The 10,106-nt window shown below is 44.2% G+C and overlaps 1 pseudogene across 1 annotated transcript in view; it reads right to left on the reverse strand.

Moving 5' to 3' along the window:
* Window positions 1–10,106, reverse strand: part of LOC309375234 (formyl peptide receptor 2 pseudogene) — a 112,083-nt pseudogene that overhangs the window by 26,981 nt on the left and 74,996 nt on the right. The window lies entirely within an intron of this gene.

The following is a 10,106-nucleotide window of genomic DNA, read 5'->3' on the forward strand; positions in this document are numbered from 1 at the left end:
AACAGATGTTGCTCTGGGAACCTTCTTGTTTGTGGTGTGAAAAACGTCAATGTGAGGGATTTCAGCAACTTCTGTTGGTTATTCAAATTAGATTTTCTCTTCCTCTTTGTGGGGAAGGTGGTGACAGTGACTGTAAGATGGGACGATTAAGGGAGAAAGTAGCCTCGTTAAGCAAGAGCTGCTTTGATCAACAGAGATAAAGAGCTTGGAAATCAATGGCTGAAGGGGACATTTTAGTGTAGATTTGCATCCAGAATGCAGATTTGATAGTCAGTTGTCCATAGCCTCCAACATTTTACAGAAGAAAATAGTATTGTAGGTTTCAGGAGTCCGCCTGTATGATCCCCCTGGGTCCCTTCCAAAGTTAAAATCTTTAAGAGGAAACCTGCTATACCACTCACATTAGTCTTTTGGTAAGATAATGGTGTGAGCTGGCCAGTTAAGTACAACCATTTACACAGTGGCGTAGCGTGGGGGGTGCAGGGGGGGCCGGCCGCACCGGGCGCAACATCTGGGGGTTAGGGTTAGGGGCACAAATCCATGGGTTGGGGGGCGCAAATTACTTGCCTTGCCCCGGGTGCTGACAACCCACGCTACGCCACTGCATTTACATATCCAAACAGGTTGCCTTGTTGCCGTAGAGACAAACAAGTGGGCTTTTTCCCACCTCACCTGACTGGATGTTACATCATCCTAGGATGGAGAACAATAGACCAATGAAGGGTCCTTTCCATTAAAGGAATCAGATTGCATGCTTTTGTCTTAATGCAAAATATTTCAGGTTTTTGCAGAGTTTGGATTTTTGGATAACTAGCAATAACACAGAGCAATCTGAGGCATCTTTACGCAGAAGTAAGGCACTTCTTACTAGGAACTGTGTTTAGAAGTGCAGTCTTAGCCACTGTATAAAGTGCTGAGTCATGGATCACAAAGTTTTTGTGTATGTTATCACATTGATGCGCAACCACCGAGCGGAGCGAGATTCCTGGGGTTCTAGGTGCTTATTCGGGGTTCATGTTTCCTTTGGAATGAGGCACAGCGGAGACTGCAGTGTCTTTATGATAGATGGTTTTTAGGGTTGCCATATTCTGAAGAACAAAAAAGAGGAAGCTATGACAACTCTCATTTTAAATACCCCTACTATATATAGAATATAGAAGCTGTGATATATTGCTGAGGGAGGGGACAGGAGAAAAAAAAGAGAAAGGCAAGTCTTCAACCACTAGTTATGTCTATGTCTCATCCAGAAAGGAAAGCCAGAGACATTTTGGTAAATTTTAAAAATCCACCCAGACAGAAATTTTACCCCTGAAAAATAATAATAATAATAATAATAATAATAATAATAATAATAATAATAATAATAATAATTTATTATTTGTACCCCGCCCATCTGGCTGGGTTTCCCCAGCCACTCTGGGCGGCTTCCAACAGAAATGAAAAATACACTAAAATGTCACATATTAAAAACTTCCCTGAACAGGGCTGCCTTCAGATGTCTTCTGAATGTCAGGTAGTTGTCCATCGCCTTGACATCCGGTGGGAGGGCATTCCACAGGGCGGGCGCCACCACCGAGAAGGCCCTCTGCCTGGTTCCCTGCAACTTGGCCTCTCGCAGGGAGGGAACTGCCAGAAGGCCCTCGGAGCTGGACCTCAGTGTCCGGGCAGAACGATGGGGGAGGAGACGCTCCTTCAGATATACTGGACCGAGGCCATTTAGGGCTTTAAAGGTCAGCACCAACACTTTGAATTGTGCTCGGAAACGTACTGGGAGCCAATGTAGGTCTTTCAAGACCGGTGTTATATGGTCTCGGCGGCCGCTCCCAGTCACCAGTCTAGCTGCCGCATTCTGGATTAGTTGTAGTTTCCGGGTCACCTTCAAAGGTAGCCCCACGTAGAGCGCATTGCAGTAGTCCAAGCGGGAGATAACCAGAGCATGTACCACTCTGGCAAGACAGTCCGCAGGCAGATAGGGTCTCAGCCTACGTACCAGATGGAGCTGGTAAACAGCTGCCCTGGATACAGATTTGACCTGTGCCTCCATGGACAGCTGTGAGTCCAAAATGACTCCCAGGCTGCGCACCTGGTCCTGGAATAAGAGGACACATGACACCCTAGCACATATATATAACCTGAGCCTACGTTGGAGAGGTTCACAGCATAAAACTCCAAGAGAGTCTGGTTTTCCCCATAGCTGCAGTCTTGGATTCAATCAGAAACCAAATATCGCTCTGATTCTCTGGCTTCCCAGCCTGTTGCTTTTCTGCTTCCAGCTCGCATCACTCAACTCTCACCTTTTGTCCTGCCTGCAAGTTGAGGGGGGGCTACCCATTTTCTGTCTTGCACAGAGCCCCTTCCTTTGTTCCCTTAGTGGTCCATTACCTAGGTTATCACTTCACCAGGAAACTAGCTTGGCTATGACAACTGGAAGGTGGCCCAAGCATTCAGCTGAACCCACACCCAAAAAACTCATAACAATATCCTTAGCAGCAACCCTTACTTGCAATATAGGAACTATATATGAGCTTCCCTATATTAGAAGAGAAGTCTGTTTTGTTCCCTTTATACTGAGCTGAGGCTGATGGGTAACGGCCTGCTGCACAGAATGTATTTATAACTGGAAAAGAATTGGAACGGGGGACTTTCTTGCTTACAGTTAAAAGATTAGCACAACAAGCTAGGGAGAGTTGAATCGTCATCAGTTTTTGCTTCGATGACTGGCCAGTGTGCTAATCTTATATGCAAATTGTCATGAACTCTTCTTCTTAGGTTTCATCACCATTCATGATACTAGCATCCCCATTCCAGTATGTCCCTGAAGAGACTGAATTGCAGGGCTTTTCCGTCAGCTATGATGAAAGACCAGCAATGTTTGGTCCCTCTTCTTCTTTTCAGCTGGTCATTACAGTGATACCTCGGGTTAAGAACTTAATTCATTCTGGAGGTCCGTTCTTAACCTGAAACTGTTCTTAACCTGAAGCGCCATTTATCTAATGGGGCCTCCCGCTGCTGCCACCACACGATTTCTGTTCTCATCCTGAAGCAAAGTTCTTAACCCGAGGTACTATTTCTGGGTTAGCAGAGTCTGTAACCTGAAGTGTCTGTAACCCAAGGTACCACTGTACAAGAACTCTGCAATTTAAGTAATAGTGCCTGAGTCTGAGTTCTTCCTCCTCCCTCCCAATCCTTTTTTTCTTTTATGTCATGTCCTTTAAGATTGTAAGCTTGAAGGCAAGAGCTATCTTATCAATGTCATTTGTGAGCGGCTTTGCAAGACTTTTCTTAGGGGCAGGCACTGAAATGATGGAATAAAATGCATTAAGCAAATAGCTAAATGATAAATAATGCTTATGTGAATAAACATTTGCCAACCATGGATGATTAATTAGGCGCTAGTCTGCAAAAGCTTATGCTGCAATGCATCTCTTAGATGCCACACAAGACTCATTCTTATCGTGTGCAATAATAATATCCATATAACCATTCCTCATTGTATAAAAGATTAAGCACGCATTGAGGTCAATACCATTTGCAGTGGTGCCATCAGGACTTTGGAGCATTTTGAAATACATGAAGAAATACACACATTGCCACCTAAAGAGAAGGTGGAGGGCATAAGACCATTAAGTGGAAATAACATTAGACAATTACCTAAATACAGGAGTAGACAGATTTCAGGCTTGCAAGATCTCCTTCAGATTTTTTACTAGCCTGGTAGGGCTGCGCAATATATCACTATATTGTTCAAAACTGGTTTGAAGTCCATATTGTGATATTGGCTTCATAATTTTTGACCTGGCAATATATCACGAATCATGCTGTGTGTGTGTGTGTGTGTGTTATACAAAAATCAAAATAGGGGGAAAACTGTGAAGCCAGCCAATGTCTCTGTATAGCTCCATACTTATTTCAGGCATTGTGATATATTGGTATATTGGTAAATCTCAGTGTTGAAAACCAGATATCGCCCAGCCCTAGAGCCTGGTGCAAAAGTCATACACTTAGAAATAAAGAATTTTTTTCTGAGTTCAAGAACAGAATGGAGCTGGCAGTCCTTCTTCACAAAAATCCCCTTCTGCTTACTCCATAGGAACATTATTATGCCAGCCCACTGGTCCATATAGGTAAGGTAAAGGTAAAGGGCCCTTGAATGGTTATGTCCAGCCAAATTTCAGGCCAAGGGAACTGGTGTTTGTCTGCAGACAGCTTTCCAGGTCATGACTAAACCACTTCTGGTGCAACAGGAAGCCAGAGTGCATGAAAATACTGTTTACCTTCCCACTGCAGCAGTACCTATTTATCTACTCATGCTGGTATGCTTTCAAACCGCTAGGTTGGCAATTGGTCCATATAGCTCAGTATTGTCTACACTGGCCGGCAGTGCCTCTACAGGATTTTAGACAGAGAGTGGCTCCCAGTTCCTACCTGGAGCTGTTGGGGATTGAACCTGGAATATTCTGCATGCAAAACAGATGCTCTGTCCCTGAGCTACGGCCCTTCGCCCATCAGACATAGGAACACAGGAAGCTGCCTTATACTGAGCCAGACCATCTAGATCAGTACTGTCGACCCTGACAGGCAGCAGCACTCCAGGGTTCTAGACAGTCATTCCCAAAGATGCTGGGGATTTAATCTTGCATGCAAAGGAGATGCTCTACCACCAACACACAAATCTTCCCCAAGCATATTCATCACTTGAGCAGTATAATTTGTCAGCCTATGTGGTGTAGTGGTTCGAATGCCAGACTAGCACCGGGGAGACCAGGGTTCAAATCCCCACTTGGCCATGAAGCTCATTGGGTGACCTGGGACCAGTCAGTTCCTCTCAGCCTAACCTACCTCAAAGGGTTGTTGTACTGATTAAATAAGGATGGACAGAACCATGTGCACTGCCCTGAGTTCCTTTGAGCAAAAGGATATAAATGCAACATCACAGAGTGTTGGGCTGATGGAGGAGAGACTTTTTGTTGTTTCCACTGTTAAACAAGCCAGTGTAAGAAATCCTTGCTGATCTACTTGCAAATCAGCCAGCAGATCCAGATCTACTGTCTCCTCCAGACCGATCCAATAATTTGCAAAGGTTGCCCAGCTTCGTGTGTGTGTGTTTCAAACCCTCATAAATTATATAGCCCCTATTTTTTTCCTCCAGTGTGCCTAATATATGTCAGCCCCGTCTATTTCTGCAGCAGCAATCAGATAACAGTGAAAAGGCAAAAACAAGACAGCCTACAAGCTGAGTTTCACTGGCATTCAAATTCTGCACCAGATAACCCATCTGTGGAGAATTATAAGTAGGCAGGGGAGAGAGGGGAGGGAAGCAGAAGATGAAAAGCCCTATATATTTGTATGGAAATGCAGCCAATTGCACACTGCAGGGGACCGTCCTCTGATGTGCTGTTTTCTGTGTTGAGAAAGAAGGCAGAAGCTAGAACAAAACATGGCTATGGAGAAGTTCCAGCCCACAAGGCTATACTAGTCTGGCTGGAAGAAGACGGAAGAAGAAGGGGGCCATCTGGGGATGAGAAAGCCAAAATGAGGCATAAGTGCACAGTAACTTCCTGCACACAACTCAATAAGCCTGTGTGTGTGTGTTTCCCCACAAATGACCCTCAACCCCCAAGTTCAGGCAAAATAGCCCAGAGTTGATTGATGCTGTTGCCAAGGTGTGTTTGCATAAGCACTGCCTCAAAAAGGAAAGTTCATCTTGTGCTTTCCATGTGAATACATGTCATAGCAAAGGTAAAGATAAAGGTTAAAAGGGTGGTGCTGTGGTCTGAACCACTGAGCCTCTTGGGCTTGCCGATCAGGTCGGCGGTTCGAATCCCTGCGATGAGGTGAGCTCCTGTTGCTCTGTTCCAGCTCCTGCCAACCTAGCAGTTTGAAAGCACGCCAGTGCGAGTAGATAAATAGGTACCGCTGCGGCGGGAAGGTTAACGGCATTTCCGTGCGCTGCTCTGGTTTCCGTCATGGTGTTCCATTGCACTAGAAGTGTTTTAGTCATTCTGGCCGCATGACCCGGAAAGCTGTCTGTGGACAAACACCGGCTTCCTCGGCCTGAAAGCAAGATGAGCACTGCAAACCCATAGTCGCCTTTGACTGGACTTAACAATCCAGGGGTCCTTTACCTTACCGTTACCTTTACATGCCATAGCAGAGGTGTACTGTAGTTTGGGGGGCAGGGGGCGTACTGGGCACCACACCATGGAGGGGGGCATTTACCATGGGGCCTGTAGTGCGCCCGTGCCACACATCTCTCCTGGGCGTGACACAGTAGCTCGGGCACCTGCAGGCTCCACGCTGCCCGAAAGGACAGTGTGGGGCTTGCATCTGCCCACCACCTTCCCCTCAGCCACCCTACAGAAGGGAGGCAGGTGGCAAATAGACTGCATACAAGCTCTGCGGTGCACCCTGCCCTGTTTCGCCCCACTTTCCTGGGCGCCTAAGCAGTTAGTTACGCTTCTGCGCCATAGGTTTAAAGCATATGACTCTCCACCCCCAAAATCATGGGAACTGTAGTTTAAGGGTGCAGTTGGGTGGACTATAGTTCCCAGGATTTTTGTGAGAGGGTGTTAAGTGCTTTAAATTTATGGCACACATGCAGAATGCTTGCTCCCACCTTTCCTTCAAGGAGATCAGGGCAGAATACGAGGTTTCCTTCATTGGCTTTCAGGGGGAATATTATCATTATATTCATACCCCACCTTTCCTGCAAGGACCTCAGTGGGGCATACATGGTTCGTCTCCTCCATTTTATCCTCGCGACAGCCCTGTAAGGTAGGTAAGGCTGAGAGGCAGTGACTGGCTCAAGGTTACCCAGTGAACTTCATGGCAGAGTGGGGATTCAAACCCTGGTCCCTGAGGTGCCCATCCAAATTGCTATCCTGAAATATACTCGGAGTCGAGAGTGGGTTTCATGCTCTTTATTCAGCTCATAGTGGTGAGGAGGAATGGAAGTTTTCCCAGAATGTCTGCTTTATATACATTATTTACACAATGGGCCCCATGTGATTGGCTAATTCTGGGATTCTCTTGTAGGCCAATCAGGTTGCGGATTCACTTCCACCTGTAGCTGGATCGGGTGGCTCCTGTGGACCAATCAGACTGCTGCATTCTGGGTCCTATTGTTCTAGGACCAATCAGACTGCTGCATTCTGAATCCTATTGTTCTAGGACCAATCAGATTGCTGCATTTTGGAGCCTATTCAACTCAGTACATAACATATCCACTGCAACGCACTGGCTCTTGTAAAAACAACAGGTGGCAAGTGTAATGATTACTCTCCATGTAAGCACATCTTCCTAGAATTGTTTATCCCATGATATTCTGCCACCCGATGCAGGCTGTTTCACCCTCATGGGCAGTCCGGCCCTGAGAGAGAGGTCCTTCTTGGTAGTGGCATGGCTGTAGAATGCCTCCTCAGTAAAAGTAACATGGCACTTCCCTCATAGTCTTTTTAGTGCAGTGCGAAAGCCCTTTTGATTCACCATGGCCTTTTCAACGACTAGTATTTTTAAGCGAAACTTGGGCTCTCTTTATGTAAAGCTGTGTTTTATTTTACTGAGTGGCTAATGCTACTTTTCCTCTGACAAAAAGAAAGGCAGGTAGAGATAAACTTTTGCGCTGCATTTTAGCAGTTTTGCTGATGCTTTTACTTATTACCTTGTTGGTTAATATTGCATTCTATTCTTTGCCCTGACAGCCCCCCCCCCCAAAGTAATATGGATGACCCTATAACTCTCATCATAAATAAAAGATGGTTTTTATTCAACTACCAGTGTGAACGTAGTTTACTCCAGATTCTGTTTCCATGGCAACCTTGCCATTCACAATTTTGCTTCTGTAGTGTCTACAGGCATCGTTCCATAGGCATATCCCCCAACATTTCTCTGATGAAAATAGGAATGTCCCGTTCCATCATCATCATCATCCCTTTAGCCAGGCTCCTGTAGATATCAACAAATATAATTGATCAAACGAAGTGACGGTGATGTTATGCACAAGAGTTAGACAGGGTGCCTGCATTTGTCACCTGTTTCACCCATGAAGAGTCTGGGGCTTCTTCAGTAAATTCTCTCTCACGCTTTTTAAACATTTATAAACATTCAAGTCCATATGTTACATTTCTTCTTAGATTAAGATACAATATTTAATTTGTTTCTTCAGGAAATTCTCCCTCGAGATTTTGGTGTATTTACATACATTCAACTTCATATGTTAAGTTCTTTCTTGACTTAAGCATTTATTCATTTACTAAGCCTGGCTAAAGGAACTCTAAGACTGAATCTTCCTTTTGGACACAATTTGAATGAGTTTTCTGTTTGTGGCTTCTCTAGTAGATCTTGAACGTAGCTCTCTCAATTTTTGGATTATTAAGATAAGATTTATAACATAGAATGATTTGGTAGTGTTTTGTGTGCCGCTTATGTGCTGCTTATTTTATACTGGTCTATTTTGAGAATTGGCAGCATAGGTACGTTTCTTTAGTACATTTTAGCAAAGCTAAGCAGGGGCAGGTATGGTTTCGAATTGGATGAGGAGCTACGTATTGAGATTTCTGTATTGCAGAGGATTGGACTAGATGACTCCTGGGGTCCCTTCCAATTCTATGGTGAATAGCGGTTACATATGTAACACTTTTATGTATTGAATTTTTCTAGTTTATCCTATCATCCCGCAAAGATGACATCATATGCCTGCGTTTTAAAATTGCACCAATGGAAGCTAAGGCGGTGAAAAAACTTAATATGGATTCTAAACGGCCAAAATACTGTGAAATCCTAGAACAAGATGGTGAGAAGCTTAAACTTCAGAGTTATGAGAAATTAAAGTTCAAAGTTCGAGACTGGTTACATTACCATCAGATAAATGAGACATTTAAGCAGGACAGGAAAATTGGATTTCAGAAGGAGAGGTCAAAGTTAGAAACAGAATTGTTAGAACCCAATACTAAGAATTTGTCTAGAATGTATAACTTGCTGTTGAAATGGAACACACAGGATGAAACGGTGAAATCAGCTATGATTAAATGGGCACAGGATATCGGTCATGACATTATGTTTGCTGACTGGGAACAGTTATGGACCACTGGTGTTAAATTTACGGCATGTAATGCCTTAAAAGAAAACATAATGAAAATGATTTACAGGTGGTACATGACCCCAGTCAAGCTTGCAAAAATTTATCATTTGCCCAATAACAAATGCTGGAAATGTAATGAGACTGAAGGTACCTTTTACCACCTTTGGTGGACCTGCCCAAAGATTAAAGCCTTTTGGGAGATGATTTATAATGAAATTAAGAAGGTCCTTAAGTGGACTTTTCCTAAGAAACCTGAGGCTTTTCTCTTGGGCATGGTTGGCCAACTGGTGCCAAAGAAGGATAGGACTTTTTTCATGTATGCAACCACAGCAGCAAGAACTCTTCTGGCAAAGTATTGGAAGATGCAAGAACTACCTACTCTGGAAGAATGGCAGACGAAGGTGACAGACTTCATGGGACTAGCAGAGATGACCGGCAGAATCCGAGACCAGGGGAAAGAGACAGTGGAAGAGGACTGGAAGAAATTCAAAACATATCTCAAAAACTGTTGTAAAATTGAGGAGTGTTAAGATGTCAAGGGGTAAGAAGTAGAGAATTACAGCTGTAACTAATAAGTCTAAGGAAATTTAATGAAAAGGAACTAATAGATAAATTGACTAAAGGGTTGCTAAAGAATTGTGGAATAAGGATGCAGCGAAAGGGAGGTATGGGGAAGTCGGTATATGTTTAATGTTGTGTATGTTTTTGTTTTGTGTTGTGTTTGTTTTTTATTACGTGTTTGAAAAATGAATAAAAATTAAAAAAAATAAAAATAAAATTGCGCCACAATATACAGTGACGTCAGAAGAGAACTCCGTCGCCCGGCGGGCAGAAATAACGCGCGGTCGCTTCGGCAACGCGTATGGACGCTGTCCGACCCCTTCTCATTTTCCATCTCCGCCTCTTCGGCGAAGCAAATGCCTACGATTGGATACTCCTCATTGTCGCTCAAAAATGAACAGCCAATCGTCTTCCAAAACATGGAGGGCGGGATTTCGGTTCCATCCAATAGCGTGCCAAGGTGGAG

This window comes from Podarcis melisellensis (assembly GCF_964234715.1).
Source record: "Podarcis melisellensis genome assembly, chromosome: 8".
NCBI classification, from domain to species: domain Eukaryota; kingdom Metazoa; phylum Chordata; class Lepidosauria; order Squamata; family Lacertidae; genus Podarcis; species Podarcis melisellensis.